At 45.3% G+C, this 22257-nt stretch overlaps 1 protein-coding gene across 8 annotated transcripts in view; it reads left to right on the top strand.

Moving 5' to 3' along the window:
* IL1RAPL2 (interleukin 1 receptor accessory protein like 2) overlaps positions 1 to 22257 on the top strand; it is a 400289-nt gene that overhangs the window by 347341 nt on the left and 30691 nt on the right. The gene's annotated exons all lie outside the window — the stretch shown is intronic.

Consider the following 22257-nt stretch of genomic DNA (forward strand, 5'->3'; position numbering starts at 1 on the left):
GAGTGAGTACAAAGCAGCCATCCAGCCCTCTTGCCCCAGGGGAAGTATATGCAAGAGACTCTCGGGCATAGCCAAAGCTATTTGTAACAGGACAATATTTTCTGCAAGGCTTCTTTAACACATTTTGCCAAAGTAAATTGATCCTGACAGAAGCCTTCCTGTCACCTCTATGTTCTCTCTTGAGCAGAGCCTGCCAGCTGTGCTGAGATTTGCCAGATTTACAAATCTCTGCTGGGGATTGGACAAGGTCTTTTTGCCATTAGATGTCTAACTACTTAGCTGTACCTCTTCCAAAGTGTATTTACTAACAAGTAGAGGCTCTGCAGAAAGCCCATGCCTTCCTAATCACTATTTAAAAAATGGAACTATGTCACAGAAGCATTTTTTCCAAGTAAGGATAAAACAAGCTAGAAGGTTTGCATTTGATTACCTTACTAATCTGGTGTTGTCTTTCCTGTTTTAGAAAACTCAGTGTATGCATAACCAGCATTTTACAAATCTTTAAGCCCTGAGGAGGATGGTACAGATGCATTACTTGCAAGCTAAAATGAGGAGTCACAGGGCAGAAAACAGGTGCTCATCCTGGGTAGTGGTGCCAAGGGGTGCACAAAGCTATCAACTCAGTTCATAGAGGGGGAGGAGGGATAGCTGCTGAGGGCATATTCTGCCCCCTTTCTGTCTTCAGTTTTACACCACAACTTTTCTGAGCAGTGCATCAGAGGTGACAGAGCATTTTCCATGCCCAGACACACACTCTTTCCAAATGCCCTTTCACCAAAGCACAAGTTAATGGCCACAGTGTGAGGATCTGTAAGGACACCATTATGAGTGGGAATGGGGAGAAATGGTCTTGATGACCCATTCTGGCCTTAAAAATCTATGATGCCTGCAGAAAGCCCAGTGCAGCAAACCAGCATTAGAGAAGTGAAGTTCTGGTTGTTAGTAAAACAACACAGATTAAATAGCAGGAGAGAGGTTCAGTTTTCAGCTTGAATCAAATTGGCTTACAGTGGCTGCATGCTATGTGGTAGACTCTTGCAATTTCTCAGGCCTCTTTATTTTTTTTAATCAGCCTGAGCATCAGTATGCTCAATTCTTGTTCTCTCCCCATTGTGCAGTTTTACAGGCTGTCACCATTATTCTCATTTTACAGCACAATGTGTGGAAAATTCAGGTCAGTGTCTTACAAAGTGCAGCAGTAATAGGGTTGATCAATCTGTAGTTGTTAAAGGAAGTAAGCAAGGCAATGGCAGCATCAGTGAGTGTCATAACACTGCTGACACGGGGGATGTGCAGGACAGCCCAGTATGCACATGAAGAAAGCTCAAATTTGTGTTTTCTTGCAAACCACAAGGCAAATAATTAAATAAATGTGAGGGTGTTTTCAAAGTCATAAAGCAGCATAGTCTACAACTACAGCTGTCTACAACTACCTGAAGGGAGATTGTAGCCAGGTGGGGGGTTGGTCTCTTCTCCCAGGCAAGCAGCAATAGAACAAGGGGACACAGTCTCAAGTTGTGCCAGGGAAAGTATAGGCTGGATGTTAGGAGGAAGTTCTTGCCAGAGAGAGTGATTGGCATTGGAATGGGCTGCCCAGGGAGGTGGTGGAGGCACCGTCCCTGGAGGTGTTCAAGAAAAGCCTGGCTGAGGCACTTAGTGCCATGGTCTAGTTGACTGAACAGGGCTGGGTGCTAGGTTAGACTGGATGATCTTGGAGGTCTCTTCCAACCTGGTTGATTCTATGATTCTATAGTATCTGTCATACCACTCTGGCAACTTATGTGCCTGTGAAGGTAATCTTCAAATCTTCTGAAGGATCTACTATCTACTTCATGAGTATCAGCTGGAGTAAGACTTTTCTCATGTACCTTTCTCTTAATAAAACCATAATTTTGTCAAGATATCATTTAAATAACTGATTTACTAGCTAAATCTATTAACTGTGTACTGCTTTGAGATAAAAGTGTAAGTTTGTTTGGGACCAGAAGCAAGGGAGGGCACATTGTTCAACAATATTAAGACAGAAGCACAAGGCCAAGTCCTCTGAGGCTGGATTTCTTGCTCTAAGGAGAGAGTACATTTCACAGAGAAGGTAGTTGCTCCTTTGGAAGGGGCATGGTTGCTAAACCTCCCACAATGCTGTTGGAATGTGCTTTTCCTCACTGCTTTTAAAGTAGCTGGTAGAAGTGGTCGGTGAACCAGCAGAGCTAGGCATTTGCTTGTCTCTTTGAAGCAGAACCCAGAGCTTTCCTTTTCTTTGCTCTCACATGGCTGTGGAGTAAGGAGAAGCCCTCTGGGACTGCTGATACAGTTGGCCATGTAAGTCTCTGCCACGTATTTGTCAGGCAACAAGAAACATGCCCAGATGAACCAGCAGTGGTGATAATACATACACTGGCACTTCAGGAGATTGCTTGGTATTCTGTGGATTCTAGTGCTATAAAGCAGCTCTTGAAATCACAGCTTTCTGGTGTACCTTGGCCTCCTTTCTTCTTCCTTGATAGAGCTGTTAAACAAGAATCAGTGATCCTCAGTCTCTTTGTCACCTCATGGTTTATGGTTAAGACAATTTGCCACATAACTCCAAGCCTGCCTATGTCCTGGCCTTGGATGCTGGTTCTTTCATAGTTTTTGGATTCCTCCTCTGATAACCATTTTCTCAGGCTGTGCCTTATCAGCAAATCCATGCCTGCCTGCTGTGCCATTGTGGGGAACCCTTGCAAAACTGTCAACAGTTTGAAGGAGGAAGGTCTGTGGTGAACAATGAGATGTAGAAACAGCATCCCATGAGAAAACCTGCTTGCTTTTATCATCTGTCCCAAAGCCAAATGGCTGTAGGGAAGAAGCAGGCATTGTATGCTTTGGTGCTTTCATAAGTGCCCTTGAGCACAGGCTATGTCTTAAGAACCACATCCTTAGATGCCTTTTTTAACATGTTAAAATGTTAAATACTGTCTGTCAGCACAAAATGGAGTTTTCTTAGAATCACAGAATCAAGCAGGTTGGAAGAGACCTCCAAGATCATCCAGTCCAACCTAGCACCCAGACCTATCCAGTCAACTAGACCATGGCACTAAGTGCCTCATCCAGGCTTTTCTTGAACAACCTCCAGGGACGGTGCCTCCACCACCTCCCTGGGCAGCCCATTCCAATGCCAGTCACTCTCTCTGGCAAGAACTTCCTCCTAACATCCAGACTATACTTCCCCTGGCACAACTTGAGACTGTGTTCTCTTGTTCTATTGCTGGTTGCCTGGGAGAAGAGGCCACCCCCCACCTGGCTACAATGTCCCTTCAGGTAGTTTTAGACAGCAATGAGGTCACCCCTGAGCCTTCTCTTCTCCAGGCTAAACACCCCCAGCTCCCTCAGCCTCTCTTCATAGGGTTTGTGTTCCAGGCCCCTCACCAGCTTCATCACCCTTCTCTGGACATGTTCCAGTATCTCAACATCTCTCTTGAATTGAGGAGGCCAGAACTGGGCACAGTACTCAAGGTGTGGCCTGACCAGTGCTGAGTACAGGGGAAGAATAACCTCCCCTGTCCTACTGGCCACACTGTTCCTAATCCAGGCCAGGATGCCATTGGCTCTCTTGGCCACCTGGGCACACTGCTGGCTCATTTTCAGCTACTCTCTACCAGTATGTCCAGGTCCCTTTCTGCCTGGCTGCTCTCCAGCCAATCTGTGCCCAGCCTGTAGTGCTGCTTGGGGCTGTTGTGGCCAAAGTGTAGAACCCTGCATTTGACCTTGTTAAATCTCATCCCATTGGCCTCTGCCCACCCATCCAGCCTGGCCAGGTCCCTCTGCAGGACTCTTCTACCTTCCAACAGATCAACACCTGCTCCTAGCTTGGTGTCATCTGCAAACTTACTGATGCTGGACTCAATCCCCTCGTCCACATCATCAATAAACATATTGAACAGGACTGTGCCCAGCACTGATCCTTGGGGAACACCACTAGTGACAGCTGCCAACTGGATGTGGCACCATTCACCACCACTCTCTGGGTCCAGCCTTCCAGCCAGTTCTTGCCCCATGTCAGAGTGAATCTGTCCAAGCCACAAAGCTGCCAGTTTTGCTAGGAGCTTGTTGTGGCAGTGTCAAAGGCTTTGCTGAAGTCCAAGTAGACTACATCCACAGCCTGCCCCACATTCACCAGGCAGGTAACCTGATCATTAAAGGAGAGCAGGTTGGTTAGGCAGCACCTGCCCTTCCCAAATCCATGCTGGCTGGGCCTGATCCCTTGGCCATCCTGTGGGTGCTTTGTGATGGCACTCAAGATGGCCTGCTCCATGACCTTGCCTGGCACTCAGGTCAGGCTGCCAGGTCTGTAGTTTTCCTGATTCCTCCTTCTGGCCCCTCTTGTGGATGGGCATCACATTGGCCAGTTTCCAGTCTTTGGGGACCTCTCCAGTGAGCCAGGACTGTTTTGGCTGGCAGCCCTCAATTCAAGAAGAGAGCAGCCTGATTTGGTCTGCTTGGGTCAGAACTGAGATTCCAAATCCCATAACTAGTCACAACCTTTTAAAATTTAAGCATCACTTGTACTGACAAACTGCTTTTTAAAGTGATAATCTGGTATAAGAGCTGCTAGCTGGAGCTGCAGCAAAAAGAGGGGAAAGAGGTGCATCTCATGTGCGTGTAACGAAATAAATGAGAGGATGATCCATGTCTCTTAATCATGGCTTGTTGCTGCTGGAGTCTAGGGGTGTGTTCCTGTGCATATACTTGAGGAAGACCCTGGGGGCAAAACAGTGCTCTTGTGTTGGGGAGCTCTCAGGTTAGCACCCACCCCAATACTCTTCCTTTCTGTCTGGGAACAGATTGTTTGGTGGATCAAAAAGCAGAGGAAATGCAGAACAGCAACAGCTGGGGAGTCTGTGTGCTTCTGCAAAGCAGATTCAGGTGTTGAACCTAAAGGGCCCGGCCAGCCCTGGGAAAGTGTTTTCCATGGTTGATTTTCTCTTCTGTATTACTGATTTTTCTTTTCATTATGTTAGAAATTGGAAGCACTTTGTTCAACATTAGTAGCCAATGGCAATAAGCTGTAGAGATGAGACTTTTCAGAGATATAGGGCAGGGGAAAAGAAGAGGTGTGAGAAATTGAAATTACAAGGTGACATTGGTGACCACTGATGTGAAGGAAGGAAGGTTTTGCCCAGTACGCTTTGATGAGTAGTTAGAAGAACAGACCACAGCAGGCAGGGAAGTCTTTAGAGACCAAGCTGTCATGTCTGGAGCACATCTGGTTTAAAACAAAAGAAAATTGAATCATTTCTAGTTTAAATGATTGTATTTGGGAGATTATTGCTATTCTTTTTTTCAAGATGGAGACATCTGAGTGTGTTTTCAATAAGGAGGGACCCCTTATCAACTGCTGACTGCATCTATGTGCATAGGAAGTGAGCTACTGACATGACTCATGGCAGTTCCATCTGTTCACTTGTGATCATAGCAGGTCTCACTACTCAGGTTTTTATGTGGAGTCAAATCCACTGAAAGTGTGAGCATGCTTTTGAGAACTTACCATTCAAATCTGTTTGCAACCAAAAACTTTGTTGCCTCAACTGTTCTCATAAGGCTTCTATTCCTTTCTGTTCAGATGTCCCCAAGTGTGTTTCTGCTTGGGAGTAAACATATTTCCCTTTTATTAAGGAAATACTTTTCAGTCACTGGACAAGTAGGCCTTTCCAGAAAATTACCATATTGTGGCTGTGGAGGAGTTTAGATATTTTTTGATGGAGCTAAAATGGGTTACATCATGCTCTGGAGTGACTTCTGTCCTTGTGCTTCTGGTGTTTCTCTTGGTTATTGCAGCCTACATTTTGTATAACAACTGTGCAAAGATCACTTTCCCTTGACATGGTAGTAGATGAAGAGAGAGCCTGAGGGAGAGATGTTGAGCTTCTCTGTGTCTGTGGACACACGCTACCAGGTGCTGCAGTACTACCCTTTGGCAGAGCTGCCAGCCCAGCAGGTTAGCCCTGCTTACACGCTGCCAAATGCCCAGGTTTCACTGCATGTGATCAGAACCTCTGAAGTGGGGCTGTCTTGCACAAAAGGCCATCAGGGTCTGTGAACTTCATGTGGTAACCCCATAAAGTGCTTCAGGTTGCTTGGAACTGAAGAAAGAAAAACACAGGCTAAAGCAGGCCACCAGCCTGCTGTGGTGGGACCATTCACACTCCTTGGATTGGTTTGAGGTTTGAGCTTACATAAACCTTGTCTTCATTTAAAGTGAAGTTCCTTTCTGTGAAATAGACTTTCCCCAGGCACTGGTGAAGCTCGTGGTCTCAAATTAGGTGGAAGTGCTAGTCTGTGGCTCTGCATTTGTTTCTCTGCACATCAGTGCATGTCACCCTGGCTTGTACTTCTTTTCTATTTGAACAAGCAAAAAGCACCATCACAAAAGCTCTGAGCAGCTTGCAGATGACTCAACATGACAAAAGCAAAGTGCAGGGTGCCAGCAATCAGTAGCTTTCATGAACTGCCTGTCACATTGGACTCCCCTTTGCATCTAAAGCCAACAAAAAAAGTGGGCCAGTCAGTATCATGGAGTGAAGTGTTGACTGGGACTCCGTGGGTCCTGCAGACCCCTTCTCCCAGTGGGGCAGGCCTACTTTAGCAGTAGTGGGGCTCAGATCTCTTTAACCTTCTGAAGAAAGCCACATTAGCTCAAGTGCCTGCCAAGTGAGGCAGCAGTACAGGTTGTCCAGGGTCTGTGGGTTGGACAGTCCTAGCAGTGAAGCCAGGAGGCAGCAGATAGCGACTGGACTGAGGAACATCCACCACACAAGTTTCTCTGAGCTTGTGAGCAGCAAAACCAAGGGTGCCAGCCCCATTGGGGCAGTCGCACTGCTGCCACTGCATGGCAGCGATATCTGGGTTCTCCTGGGGGTACTTTCCTTTGCAGACACCTTACAGAGCAAGTGCAGTGCCAGACATGTATTATCATTGCCACTGGCAAGCAGGGCAGATGTTACCTCTCTTCTCCTATGAAACCACACCTTGCTGTCACCTTTCTCCAGCAGCTGAAGAGAAACCCTCCAGCCAGCCTCTCCAGAAACCCTGGTCTCTGTTAATTACTATGCCTTGCACTGCTGAAACTGGCGATTTGGTGAAGTATAGGCAAGAACCTTCACTGTGGCTTCCCCACACCTGGGGAATGGCCATGCTGCTGTTCATGCACAGCAGGCATAGAGTCATGCTAGAAACCCTGCTGCCACAACTTTAAGGAGGCCACAGACTGTCAGTTATATGCTCCTAGTTGGGTTTTCCACTGCCCAAAAAGGCTTGTTCCGTGTCCCCTCATGTGTCTGTGCCAGACAGAAGGGAAGCGTTTGCCTGTACCAGAGTTTAATTTCTCATTTCAGTGAAATTGCTCTTTTACTTCTCTCCTATTTGAAGCCCCCCTATCTGAAGGGGTCTTCTGAAAGGCTCTTTGCCTTCCACAGCTGTCCCCAGTAAGCTGCTATGTGCAGTCTATAATCTCTGCAAACACAGTGCCATGTATCCTGCTGTCAGGTAACTTCACAGGGCTGTGGCTGGAAACTCTGGAGTGTGGCAGATTGATTCTCAGGGCTCTGAAAGGAAGGTCAGCTGTACCTTTATGTTGGTGGAGTCAAGGGCTCTATGAGAAGCTCAGCAGCTCCAACAGAAAATTCATAGGGTCAGTAAATGTAAAGTGGCTGAAAACATGAGTCATTTAATGCCTTTTTTGACTGTTGTGAAAATGAGAAACACTCAGCAACTCACTGGAAAAGAAAGGAAGGTAGCAAATGGTTTCTGTGTAGATCTGACTTCTTAAAGTGGATTTGGTTAGGGGGACTGAAGGGGAGTGGGAATGCCTGTGTAGCTAATTTGTTTGGCATTTGGGAATAATGAGTATTATTTGGTCTGTTTGGCTGGTAGCTACCCAGGGGGATCCTGGTATTCAGAGCACTGCAAGACACAAAGCACAATATTCTGCAGGGGTCTGTGCTTGTTCTCTCAGCCAGGCTGTGAGCTTATCCTCAGTGGGAAATAAAAAATGACACAGGTACAGCACAAATCTGTCTTAGCCTTCGTAAGGGAGTGCTGCTTTTCAGGCTTTCCTCAACAACCCTCAGCCCAGCCCTGTTCACCATGTCCAGACCCAACAGCATCCTTCCTCTACCTGTGAAGATTCAGCCTCTTTCATCTTTGCCCCAACTCTCCAGCCCTTTAGCCTGCTCTGCCCACAGTTTTGCAACATGGGAAAGATTTTTTAGATGCTACATCCAGCCCCATCTCTCTTCAGGCAGGCTTTCCACCAGAGGCAAATCCAACTGGCAGAGCTAAGAAGTGGATCTTGCCCATTACCTTCAAAATTCAGCAAAGAGAAATGTTGCTGAGAAATGTCAGACTGGAGTGCAGCAGAAGCAGCATACAAAGCCAAATATTAGGGGCCTCTAGTCAAATCCTAGAGTATGTAAACCAGCCCAAAGGAAGGAAGCTCTCTATCCATCCACCATGTAGTGGTGGAGATTCAGCTTTGGGAACACTGAGTCTAGAGCTGAGGACTAAGAGGAGGGGAGTTTAGTCGAGACAAATATAGGTTGGACTGGATGATCTTGGAGGTCTCTTCCAACCTGCTTGATTCTATGATGTTCTAAATCATGACCTGAGTTAGTGCTTTTTTTCTGAGCCCTAGCCAAAGGCAGAATTAACCAGCTAAGGAAATAATTATAGTTTTGACAGGGAAATGAAAGAAATTAGTTTAGACATATTGGTTCTCAACAAGGTAGCACAGAAGATAATTGTCTAAATACAGAGAAAATTGTACCCAGCCTTTTCTGTCTCTAATACCCAGCAGAGTCAGCAGAAAAAGGCCTAGAGAAAATCCTCTCCAACTGCCAAGTGCAAGAGCCTCCTCTCAGGGCAGCCAACAGCTCTTCACAGGTATCACCCAGCACAGGGTACTCTATGCCAGCATTCCTCTGGGTGCTGGAGTGAGAATTAGCAACAAAACCTTGCCATGTTCATGTCACCCTGTGCATGGAGCAATAGCAACTATCCTGAATTTGAAAATCCATTCTGACCCACAACAGTTTTTTTCTGTTGTATTTGCTGTATTGCTACATGAGCTTTTGGGAACATATGCTGCATCCCTTTAAATGTCCCTAAAAGAAACACTCTCAGTCTTTGGGGGCAGGCATTTGCCTCAGCCTGTTGTCAGCTGCTGGCACAGCTTTATTCCCTACTCTATGAGGTAGCAGATGCACATCTCTAAAGGCTAGTCCTTTGGTCTTGCTCCTGCACATCTGTGTGTGATTAGACCATCACACCTCCAGATGATTACAATTACCTGGGTCCTTGCTTCATCCCAGATGATGACAGGAGCTTTCCCAAGGGAGGGAAGAGAAAGTCTGTAACTTTCTCTAGTTAATTCAGAGGTGAAGGCCACATAAAGGTTTTTGACTCTAGAATAACAGTCTTAATGCTGAAGTGACCATGGTTTCACATTAGATCCTGCAGGAAGCAGCTTAATTTCCTTCTCAGCACTAGCACAGCTAAGAAAAGAGATAAGCAATAAAGAAGAGCAAAGCTTTTCTCTCAGGAGGGGTGTTTTAAGATCCTGCTCTGAGCTCCTTATATCTAAACACACCACTGTGGACAATACACAAAGGGGGGTATTCATACCAGGATGGTATGAAATCAAAGTTGCTTTCTGTGGTAGCCAGCTTTGTGTGCTGAATGCTCTTGATGGCTGCTCACAGCATGCTGGAGTAAAGGGCAGGCGCTCTTACCTGAGCCAGACAGCAGCTCAATCACACTTTCCCTGCTGTGTGTAACAGGAGTGCCAGCCCTGCCCACATGGTAAAGGAAGGGCTTCTATTTACTGATTCCTCTTTATTTTGAAATAGTAAACATGTTTAAGATCAACCACCTAAGTTCACAGGAATTCCTCAGGAGGTTGCTCTGAATTAACTCAGCATACGAGTCTTGTAAGGAGTTCACGCTGAGTTCTCCACAGCAGGGGAATAGAGCTTCCCTCTTCTCAATGCATTTCATATTCAAATGTATAACATCTTGTGAGCCTTGAGAAGACATGACATCCCTCTTCCCAACAAGTATGTGTGGGAGGGGAGAGGTCTTTTATTTATTACTATGTTTGGGTTTTTTTTATTCTTTCAAAAAAGTTCTTGTCTAGCTACAAGGAGTCCATATCCCAGATTTTTAGGGCACAGTTTTTCAACCCACAGATGAATTTCAAGGCTCGGTTCCTTGCTGAGGAAGTGGCTGACTGATTACCAACCTGTATCTAACATAAATATTCATTCTTTCCTTCTGTTTTATGGTGAAGATCTGTTTCTTATCCTTGCATTTGCTTTTCACACCACACTGAGGTCTGATACATGCCTAAGGCAATGGAACCACCTTAGGGTGAATCTGTCCTCCATCTTTCCCAGTGTAGTCTTACAGGCACACAACATGTGGGCTTTGCTGCATCCTATGCTGCTGGCAAGTAGGGCAAAACCATCCAGAGATGTCTGTATTGATATCTTGCACCAGTGACAGTTGCCTCTTTTCAGAAGTCCGTAAAACTGAATGCAAGGCAATAGGCTTAGTCCTTACTGCTAATAGGTTTAGGGCAATTAGTCTGTTGACTTCTGTAAATCATAGAATCAACCAGGTTGGAAGAGACCTCCAAGATCATCCAGTCCAACCTAGCACCCAGCCCTATTCAGTCAACTAGACCATGGCACTAAGTGCCTCATCCAGGCTTTTCTTGAACAACCTCCAGGGATGGTGCCTCCACCACCTCCCTGGGCAGCCATTTCCAATGCCAATCACTCTCTCTGGGAAGAACTTCCTTCTAACATCCAGCCTAGACCTCCCCTGGCACAACTTGAGACTGTGTTCTCTTGTTCTGTTGCTGGTTGCCTGGGAGAAGAGGCCACCCCCCACCTGGCTACAATCTCCCTTCAGGTAGTTGTAGATAGCAATGAGGTCTGCCCTGAGCCTTCTCTTCTCCAGGCTGCACACCCCCACCTTCCTCAGGCCTCTCCTCATAGGATTTGTGTTCCAGGCCTTTTACCATCTTTGTCACCCTTCTCTGGACATGTTCCAGCACCTCAACATCTCTCTTGAATTGAGGAGCCCAGAACTGGACACAGTACTCAAGGTGTGGCCTGACCAGTGCTGAGTACAGAATAACCTCCCTTGTCCTACTGGCCACACTGTTCTTGATGCAGGCCAGGATGCCATTGGCTCTCTTGGCCACCTGGGCACACTGCTGGCTCATGTTCAGCTACTGTCTATCAGTACCCCCAGGTCCCTTTCCTCCTGGCTGCTCTTCAGCCACTCTGCCCCAAGCCTGTAGCGTTGCTTGGGGTTGTTGTGGCCAAAGTGCAGAACCCTGCACTTGGCCTTGTTAAATCTCATCCCATTGGCCTCTGCCCACCCATCCAGCCTGGCCAGGTCCCTCTGCAGGGCTCTCCTACCCTCCAACAGATCCGCACCTGCTCCTAGCTTGGTGTCATCTGCAAACTTACTGATGCTGGACTCAATCTTCTCATCCAGATCATCAGTAAAGATATTGAACAGGACATGTCTGTCAGAGAAAAATCCAAGGTCATTTTCAATGTGGCATCTGCCTGAACTTGTAGATTGTGGCTTGGATTACTGAGCATGAGGGGATGCTGCTATATCTCTTTAGGCAGGAGTAGTTTTGATTCTGACAAGTTGCCTGGATTGATAAAATTTCTCATGAGCTTTTTCTCCTTAAGTGCTTGCTGAATTTGTGCACCCAAGGTACAGGTCCCTCGTTTAGGTCTTGCATCTTGGTTAAAAGATTCTTAAGCCAAGATTTTGAAGGGGAAAAAATACAGAAAAAAAACAGTCATAATTTTCTGTATGTATATTGGACTTTTTTTTAATTAATACATTCTGCACCTTAATATTACATGCCTTGGTTGGGTTTTTTTAATCATTATCATAAGATGGGTTCACTCAAACAAAATACAGGTATTTACTGAACTGTTTTACTTTCCTATGCTCCCTGAATGTTATCTCTTCATTTAAATAAACAATAAATGGGAGTTATTTTCTGGCCTTAGCATAGATAAAATGTTGCTCTGTGGCTGTTGTTCTTTTTGCATCTTTTTCATGGTCACAGCCTTTATTTAAAACTCATCGTTGCCCTTACTCAGCACAACACTTAAATATGTGCTTCAATTTACTCAAAAGGGAACCCTCTCCCTATTCAGCAAAGTGTTTGAGTGTTTCCTGACTTTCAAGCACATCAGTCAGTTGCAGATTCTCACTTGAGTACAAGCTGTTCTTGATAGCTGTGTCCCAGTTGGTCCCTTTGTGCAGGGTGAGAACTTGCAGCATCTTACCAGGAACCATGGCAAGTTGTGGATGAGAGGCCACCTGCAGAACTTGAAGCCAAGTGAGGTGATGGTTTTGGTTACATGATTGCCAGAGATGATTGACATCAGTCTCTTTATCCACCTGACCAGGACCCAGCACTGGATATTGTCATGGTCTTAAGGACTTTTATCATTTGTTTTAAAATGAACCCAGAAGTTGGAAGAGGTTTAACATAATTTCTTCAGACTGTTGCAGCTCACAGCTGGTTTCCTTAGCAACCCTGAATGTAGCACAGAATCACAGAGTGTCAGGGGCTGGACGGGACCTCAAAAGGTCATCCACTCCAACCCCCCTGCCAGAGGAGAATCACCTACACCAGATCATACAGGAACACGTCCAGGTGGGTTTTGAGTATCTCCAGAGACAGAGATTCCACAACCCCCCTGGGCAGCCTGTTTCAGTGTTCTTTCACCTTCACAGTGAAAAAAATTCTCATGTTTAAATGAAACTTCCTATGCCTCAGCTTCCACCCATTGCCCCTTGTCCTGTCTTTGGGTATCAGCGAGCAGAGCCTGGCTCCAGCCTCCTGGCTCTCACCCTTTACATATTTAGAAACATTGAGGAGGTCACCTCTCAGCCTCCTCTTCTCCAAGCAGCAGAGCCCCAGCTTCCTCTCTTGTAAGAGAGATGTTCCATTCCCTTAATTATCTTTGTGGCTCTGTGCTGAACTCTCTCAAGCAGTTCCATGTCTTGAACTGGGGGGGGCAGAACTAGACACAGTACTCCAGATATGGCCTCACCAGGGCTGAGCAGGGGCAGGAGAGCTTCTTCTTGACCTACTAGCCACACCCCTTCTAATACACCCCAGAATGGCATTGAACCTCCTGGCCACCAGAGCACACTGCTGGCTCATAGTCAACTTCCCATCAACTAGAATCGCCAAATCCTTTTCCTCTTTGCTGCCTTCCAGCAGGTCAGTCCCCAACCTATACTGATCTCTGGGGTTGTTCTTTCTCAGGTGCAATACTCTGTGCTTGCCCTTGTTGAATTTCATCCAGTTTGTTCCTGCCCAACCCTCCAGCCTGTGCAAGTCTTTCTGAATGGCAGCACAGCCTTCTAGTGTGGCAGTCACTCCACCCAGTTTGGTGTCATCAGCAAACTTGCTGACAGTGCACTCTGTGCCCTCATCCAGGTTATTGATGAATATATTGAACAGAACTGGTCCCAGTACTGACCCCTGTGGGACTCCACTAGTTACAGGCCTCCAACTGGACTCCGTCTCATTGGCCACAACTCTCTTGACTTCTTTCCTTCAACCAGTTCCTAATTCACCTCATGATCATCCAGACCACACTGCCTCAGTTTAGCCAGAAGGCTGCTGTGGGAGACAGTGACAAATGCTTTACTGAAATCAAGATAAACCACATTCACTGCTCTGTGATTGTCTATCCACCTGGTTATGTCCTCATAAAAGGCTATTAGGTTGGTCAGTCATGACTTCCCCTTGGTAAAACCATGTTGATTGCTCCTAATGACCCCATTGTCCTTGATATGACCAAGGACATCACCAAGGGTAAGTTGCTCCACCCCTGTTCCGGGGATGGAGGTGAGGCTGACCACTCTATAGTTACCTGGGTCCTGCTTCTTACCCTTTTTGAAGGTTGAAGTGATACCCTTGGCATACTAAATGGCAACTTGCAAAGATGTATGACTGGATAGCTATCACATACTCATGTAGGTAAGGTTCAGAGTTTGGTCACACTGATGGAAGTAGATCTTGGTTAGGTTAGTCCTTCTATGCACTTTCTTCACATGAAGCCAGATTGCTCTCTAGAAAGAAATGCTGGATTTCACCCACTTTCTCCTCTGGCAGAAAAGAGCAAGATGTACTTGCTCAGGAAACTGAATTGTAAGATGTGAATATCCATGGGAAGTTTTATGCAGGGGCAAGCTGGGGAGCTGGAAAGTCCTGAAGCTGGCGAGAAGCAGCAATTTGTGGGATAGGACCCTACACTGCATCTGAGCTAGCAGACTGCTAGGATGAGACAGGAGCATTTCTTCATGGACTGTCTCTTTGTAGGTCGGCTGTTTCCCTGTCTCTCTCTGGGCAGTGACCTAAGCAAGTGTCCCTCTGTCTTGCTTTTCTCTCAGAGCAACACACCTCTGTGTTGCCACCTGTTTTGGCCATACCCCAAGGTGTTATCAGAATGGACACAAATGATCACTGTGGCAAATGAAGCCATACCCTAGCAATAGGTTAGTTCACCTTAGTCTGAACGTCACTGCTCTGTTGCTGTTGAGGTGCCGCAGACCTTGGAATCCTACTACCAAGGGGACATTTTTTAAGTACCTACTGACATTTATCTTCAGTATTATTTTTGTGCCTCAAAATGGACAAAAGTGAGATTTGTAGAAGGACCTCAGCATTAAGCACAACCAAAAGTCAGCACAAGACATCTATCAGGCTGCCTCTGGAAATCCCACTAAGCATTTGTCTTCATCGTAAGTGAATAACTGAAAACCTAAAATCCTTGATTTTCAGTTACACCTGTGTTCTCAATGACTAACACTTCCAATTCTGACCCCAAGGCAGTTCTGAAAATAGGATAAAGGATTGAATGGGATTTAGGTGAGGTTTATTTTGGTGGTGGTGGGGGGGGGAGGATTGGGATGTTTTTCTGGGCATGTTTTTGAAGCAAGTTGCTCTGGGATGTTTTGCCTCAACTGGTTCCTTTTTGAAACGTCTGATAACATTTTTATCAGCAATATTTAAGCTTTGTGTGTATTTTAGTTTTGGGGTTATTTTTCTTTTTGTGAGAGCCACAGTCAATAGCCAAGCCTACAAGCAACAACTGCAGTGAGGCAGGATTGTGTTGTTTAAATTGGAAACAGTTAAGGCTGTATGGAATGACAGCAAATGCACTGACTTGGGTTCTTGGCCACAGACTGTGTAGAGGCTTAGTTGCTTTGCTTCATGTTTGAGGTTTTGCTGCTTGCTGTTAGACTGTGTTATTTTTTTTATATATATGCCATTTGCTCACTTGAATGAGACAGAAAAGCACAAAATGTCTCACAGTCATGTGTTTTGTGCTGTCTTAGGGCATAAGTAATAACAGCAGAGCGAGAAAGAAAGTAAGAATTAATACATTGCAGAGAACAAAATAAGACCTAAAGATCCTTTGCAAGTTTCTGCTTGGCTCTTTTTTTATCGCTCAAGACTTGCCTTAGTCAAAAAGTTCTTACATGGGTGAAGAGGCAGTTTAATGTATGTCACTTACTGCCACCATTTTTCCCCCTACATATCAGCACAGCTACCAGCATATTATGTTCATGACTACCACATGTTGATAATGTGAGGCCTTACTTAGGGGAAGAGCACCTCCTTTAGTCTGTTTCTTAGAGAACAAAACAATCTAGTGATAGAGATACGTGTGTGTGTGAAAGAGGGAGAGTTTTTCAATGCACTTAAACTGATTTGGGATGTCTGGAGGCTAGTTAGGTTAGATTTCACTATGAACTTATCTTATTAAAGCAATTATTCTCACTACCCAAAGCAGGTTTCTTAATTTGATTTAAAAAGCTTCCAGTTCATTAAACCCTGGCTGATCTTTAATTATGCAAATGTTTGGAAGGATCATATCCAGTCACGAATTTACTGGCTGCAGGAATGGAGTTTTGAAACACTGTGGGGGTTTCTGTAGTTATTTTTTTGTTTTGTCAGAGAAAATAGTTTGTTCTGAATTATTTTTTATTGTCACTGGATCAAGTAATGCTCAAACCAGTCACTGAGCTCTATCAGGTTTTGACCTAGTTAGGTGTGACATGGTTTAGCACACAGCTAGGCTTGAGTTTGGTAGAATGGCCAAGTGAAAGAGGAGAAAGAAGCCCAGGTAGAGTAACCAGCACTGACTTTGTAACGTGCTGTACTTAACAAAGCACAGAACCTTTAGTCAAGTAATCCAGGGAAATGGCCAAGGGAATATAAAGGAGGGAGGTAATGATGTACCTGAGGGGGTCTTGTAGCTTTGCCTAAATTCAGTAGTGGATGATCTGTGAAGAACTTCAGTACTGCCTTAGCAGGTTATAGCTAGAGCTGCTGAAGCCCCTGATGTTTTGAAGGGATACTGCAGTCCCTTGCTGTGTGCTGAGTGGAGACTTGGAAACACAGGTAATCAGCTATGGTGAGTGACAGCAGAAAAACCCAAGCACCTCCTCAGCTGTCTCTGTCCAGTGCCTCCTGATTTCTTTAGGAGGTCATTCCATTGTGGATGGACCCTAGGCAGAGATCTAGAGCTCAGCAGCAGGGTTTGGCTCTCAGATTGCAAGAGTGGCCTCAAGTGGGCACAGTTTACTATTGTTGCCATCCTCACATCCTGGCAGCAGTTCAGCCCAACATTCAGCATCACCTCGCTGAGCCAAACCCGTGGTTTGGCTTAGGCTGCACCACCTCAGTGTGCTTCTGGGGTTTGCCTCTTACTGATGAGCATAGAACAGCTAAGAGAATGTCCTTGCAAGAGACTTGGAAAAAAATTACATTCTGTGCAAACTAGGCAGAAGCTACTGCACAGAGAGATTGGGGGGTTTTGTGAGTTAAGGTCTTTGTTGCCCCTGGCATTTGTTTTGTGGATGAATTGCAGGCATAAGCTGTCTCCCGTATCTTCTTATCCAGGATGTCCTTCTGAAGGAAAAGGAAATGTGTTTTTTACTTCACAGTTGCATGCAATCCAGCCTGCATTGCTAGTGGAATATAAATCACTCTTTGGCCAGTTTCTAGCACTTGTAAAACACATTACAACAATAATGTGCTTGTCAGTGACATGATGATTTGCCTCAAAAACCTCACACCCTGGAAAGTCAGATTCAGTTCTGCAGATAGCCTGTAGAATACACTTATTGAGATGTTGAGATACTGGAACGTGTCCAGAGAAGGGCAGCAAAGCTGGTGAGGGACCTGGACCACAGGCCTGTGAGGAGAGGCTGAGGGAGCTGGGGGTGTGCAGCCTGGAGAAGAAGAGGCTGAGAGGTGACCTCGTTGCTGTCTACAACTACCTGAAGGGAGGCTGTAGCCAAATGGGGTTGGTCTCTTCTCCCAGTCAAGCAACAACAGAACAAGGGGACACAGTCTCAAGTTGTGCCAGGGGAGGTATAAGCTGGATGTTAGGAGGAAGTTGTTGCCAGAGAGAGTGATTGGCATTGGAATGGGCTGCCCAGGGAGGTGGTGGAGTCACTGTCCCTGGAGGTGTTCAAGAAAAGCCTGGCTGAGGCACTTAGTGCCATGGTCTAGTTGACTGAATAGGGCTGGGTGATAAGTTGGACTGGATGATCTGATCTTGGAGGTCTCTTACAACCTGCTTGATTCTGTAATTCTGTGTGATAAGCTACTTTTCTTGTCCTCTGCCTGAACAAACTAAGGAAACAAAGCCCATGAAGTGCTTACATAATGTCTGCTTGTGTCAAGGGCGGGAAGCTGCTGCTTTGCAAACACTTCTCTCTGTCAGTCTTAAAGAGAGACACAGTCATTGTTGTGAGAGAGGACCTACATGATGTATATGCATCAATCAGAGAAACTTGGAGTGATGGAATGATTTTTTGGTGGCAGTCGTACACTCATCTTCCATTTTATGTGTTTACAGCATCCAGTCCTGAAACAGATAAAAGCAATGAGGCTGCAGTCAGTGGCATTAACACCTGGGTGGAGCTGAATGCACAAATCCAGCTAGCAGTGTGTACAGGATTGACTTTCGATGCTGCCTGGTACAAAAGGAGGTTGTCTTTTGGTACTTTCAGTCAGTTTTGCCACTAGCTTGGAAGGGTCATCTGTGTCAGCTCAGGCTTGTTGAGAGTGGTGGTGTATCTGGCACAAAAATGTGAGAGAATTTGAAAAAAAAAATGTTTCAAGACATAGGGGAGTGGAAAAAGGTCCCATCCAGAGATTACTTTGGCTGCCTGATATACATGCTCTGGGGTGATCTGCTCCATCACTGAAAGCCTGATTTTCTGGGAGAGCAGAGCACCAGTGGGATGTGGCCCAATGGGAATACAAACTCATCGTCAAGACAAGGGGCAATGGGTGGATGTTGAGGCATAGGAGGTTCCATGTGAACCTGAGGAAGATTTTTTTCAGTGTGAGGGCACTGGAACAGGCTGCCCAGGGAGGTTGTGGAGTCTCCCTTTCTGGAGATATTCAAGAACTATCTGGATGCATTCCAGTGTGATGTGCTCTGGGTGATCCTACTCTGGCAGGGGGGCTGGACCAGATGATCTTTGGAGGTCCCTTCCAGTCCCTGACATTCTATGATTCTGTGAAACTGTGCTCGACCTTTGAATGGGTATTTGCAAATAAGCCATGAAATTTGCCTGCTTGTGCAAAGTGAGTGAAGAAGAATCAATAATCCACACTTGGAAAAAGTACCTGTGAAAAATGCCTTGCCATAAGCCAGGTCTTGTCTGTGAGCTTTTGTGTGCTGTGCTGGTCAGTCATCTAGCTTTGGCACTTAAGTTTTGACAAGACTGAATAACTTTTGGTTATTTTATGCTTCGTTTAATTGATACTTGGATCACGCCTCGTTTAAGAGAGACTGCTGCAGGATTTGTCATTCACTTTCAAAGCAGGTTGGACCTGCAGTAAAGCACACTCAGAATCATACCTGGCTGAACACTAGCAGACTCTTTTTGCATTCTTAGCCAGTACTCTTACCACCATCAGACAGCTGTTTTGCTGGAGTAACTGCATTTCTGTAGAAATCTCCAGTCTTTCAGAGGGAAAAAAAAAAAAAAGCTGAAGTGTAGAACTTTAACTGTTAACACCTGGTAGAATTCATGCAGATTTCTTGTGGAAACTGTCAGGTGAAAAGCATACAAAAAGATTTAGCAATAAACTTGATTCCTCTTGCCAGTGGTTGTGTCTTATCAGTGGGAGTTTGCTACAAGCCTGATTGACAGAGCAGGGAAGAGAGCTAAAGCAGAAACTCCTGCTGGAACCTGAGGCTTTACTGGAACAAGGTGACCCCAGCAGAGCAGTAGACTCAGTGAGGTCTACAAGAAGGCTTCTCTACTTTCTTCCCTTGTTTGTTAATACATTCTTGTCAGTGTTGTTTCATTAGAAACTTCACTAATCATTTTCTCTGCTTCTCATCACATTACTAATTAAAATTGCAGCTGAAATGTCTGTCTGATTTAAACAGAAACCATTTATAAATGGAAAACTCTGAGGATACCATTCACTCTAGGAAGTTTGATGTTAATTAAATTATTCAAGGAGATTTTTTTCTTAATAAGAACAGTTTGTGGTGAAACTACTTAGTGTCATGCAGAATAGCAGTAATGATATGCAAAAGTTTGGGCCTTACACAAGTTTAGTTGTATAGGAGTTAACAGGAGCTACAAACTGCCTGTTAATTCCCTCTGCCTGGGACTGTGGTTCATTGTGATACCACAGGGCTCAAAACCTGCCCTAACATCATGACTTGCAGAGGTCATCTTCCATGCTCCATGCCTGTTCCTCCCATATTCAGAGGTACCATATGGATCTCAGAACCTGGAGGGAAATACAGTGAGACATGCTGTGTTCTTTTCTGGATAGGAATTGGATGCAGTTCGCTGAAAACTGGTAGTAAACAGGCTGCTGCTGTGGCCAGATGTGTCTTAACGTATCAGAAAGAAGGAAAGCTTCCTTCCTTTCCTTATGGAGGCAAATTTACTTGAGGAGGTAAATTGCTTCTGCAAGGAAGAGCCAATTTTACCTTTTCTGGCTTTGTCCTGCTTCCAGAGCTACAAAGAGTGGTGAACGTTATAAAGCTGCTTGAGACAGCTACAGAAGAGCAAGATGAGGAGTAGAAGACCAATATGTAAGAGTGTGGATTTGGATGAGACTTTGAAGCGACATCAAGCCCCACGCTCTTTCCACCCCAGGGCAGATCAGCTCAACACAGATGTGCATCATTCTGTTACTGTGATGAAAGTTAGTTTTTATGTGAGAAACAGCTGATCAGTTGTGGGTTTGCAGGTGAGATGGTCTGTGGTTCTTTTTGAGGTGTGGCCAGTCCAAGACTGAGCTGAAAATACAGTCTGCCTCTGAATCTTGCCATTGTCAGTGTTAGTTTATTCTGATGGTTTTCCCTGGTGGCAACGCTGGGAAACAGATCTGCTGGGGCATGTTCAGAGTGTGCAGGCTGTCACAGTAAAGGTTACCAATGCTTTCTGTTGGATTCCTTCATTACAGAAGCTGTGTACCAACAGAGTTTTCAGGCTTTCCTGTTTGTATAGGAAACTTTTTCTTTCTTCAGACCAGACATACTGCCTCAGGATGTTTACTCTGCACGTATAGAAATCTTGGACTCACCTTGGAATATTTTCATTTCTTCAGGATTTGTTTTGTTGTTTTTTTCCAAGTGAAAATCTGCTGGTTTGAGGAAAAGCACACCTTGTAATGTATTTTGCCTGTAACACTTAATGCCCAGCACAGTATGCCAGAAAAAGGGCATTACTGTCAATGCTGATAGGCTACATCTAACCCTTTTCTTTTTTGCATTGCTACAGATGTCTTTTTCTATCAAAATCAAAGATGGACTGAGCAGCCACATGCTAGGAGTCACTAAGTGGTACTTAAATAGATGTGTGTGATGACTGTGAGGCAAACAGCACACAAGACCTCACACCACACAGGCATTCAGCACGACAGGAAAATGTGAGATGGACATAGCCAGAGGCTCCATTTCGCCCCTCAGTCTGGGACAGGGACACAGCACCTCACAGGGCTGGGTGAACAGATTAGAAGGAGGAGATGGAAAGCTCTAATATTGTCTCATAGGGGAATGAAGTGTCTGCCTAGGAGTATTTCTGACTCTTCATTAGTTAATGAAGTTTGGAACTTTTCCTGTGATGGTGGTCAGTGTTGTGGGATGAGCAGGCAAGTATGAATATCCACCCCTTCTTCCAGTTTGGATATTTGAGCTGGTTGCATATAGTCCATCAGCATCGGCACGTGTTCAGTGGGCAGCTGTGGTACCAGAGCTGGTAGTGAATATGGAGATAATGAAAGATTCTGTAAAACATTTCCAGGATAAACATTTTCCATTTTTGTCTTTTGCTATTTGAGAAACAGAGACTGAAGTGCAGCCTTTAAACCTTTTCTTGCTGTTTCCTAATGTTTCAAAAGGACTCGTAATTTTGGGTGTTGGAAACAATTTCAAGGCGGCTGATTTTCGGTGGCTGGGCATGCTGTGCTTCCTGACTAATCAGACTCTTTTGACATGTCTTAAATTGGACCCTGAAATAATGGGTAGACAAGTGCCAGTAGTTGCCTTAGGACAGCTCTGGGGGTGTTTGGGCAAACATGCTGTAAGGCACAGCTCTGCTGTGCTCTGATATACTCTCAGCGTATGCAGACAGGGAGTTATCGCTGCCCATACTCAGCCAAGTGATGTGCTCTGAGTAGCCCTTTTTGGAAAGTGTAGGACTATTCTGTTTCAGCATCAAAAAAGTCTCCTCCTGGCACTGAAAGTGGCTGGCATAATATAGTAAAATATGTTTCCTCCAAATATAGTAAAATGTGGTATTTGGATTTGTCATGCTGGAAGACTCATCAGGAGTCTCCAATGGTACTAAGTGAGGTCTGTCCACTCGTGTAAGTTGGTGACTCTACAGCTGGACCACATATGCTGGTTAAAGCAGGCAAAGAGAAGTGAGTGCAGCAGCTGTATTTGCATGCTAAAGCAATGGGCATAGTTCTGAATTTCCTGGCTGGTTTGGGGGGTTTTGTTCTTTTTCTTTTTTTCCTCCTGCAAGCAGACAACCATCTGTCCTGGCAGTTTAAGCAGTGTGAGTTCTGGACTAGCTACTACTGCTGAAGCTGTAGCCAAACAAAAACCCATCTAAATGCTGAATTCTTGGAGAGAAAAGAAATCTGATTAGTCTCCAAGTTTT

This window comes from Pogoniulus pusillus, chromosome 19 (genome assembly GCF_015220805.1).
Source record: "Pogoniulus pusillus isolate bPogPus1 chromosome 19, bPogPus1.pri, whole genome shotgun sequence".
In the NCBI taxonomy this organism is placed as follows: Eukaryota; Metazoa; Chordata; class Aves; order Piciformes; family Lybiidae; genus Pogoniulus; species Pogoniulus pusillus.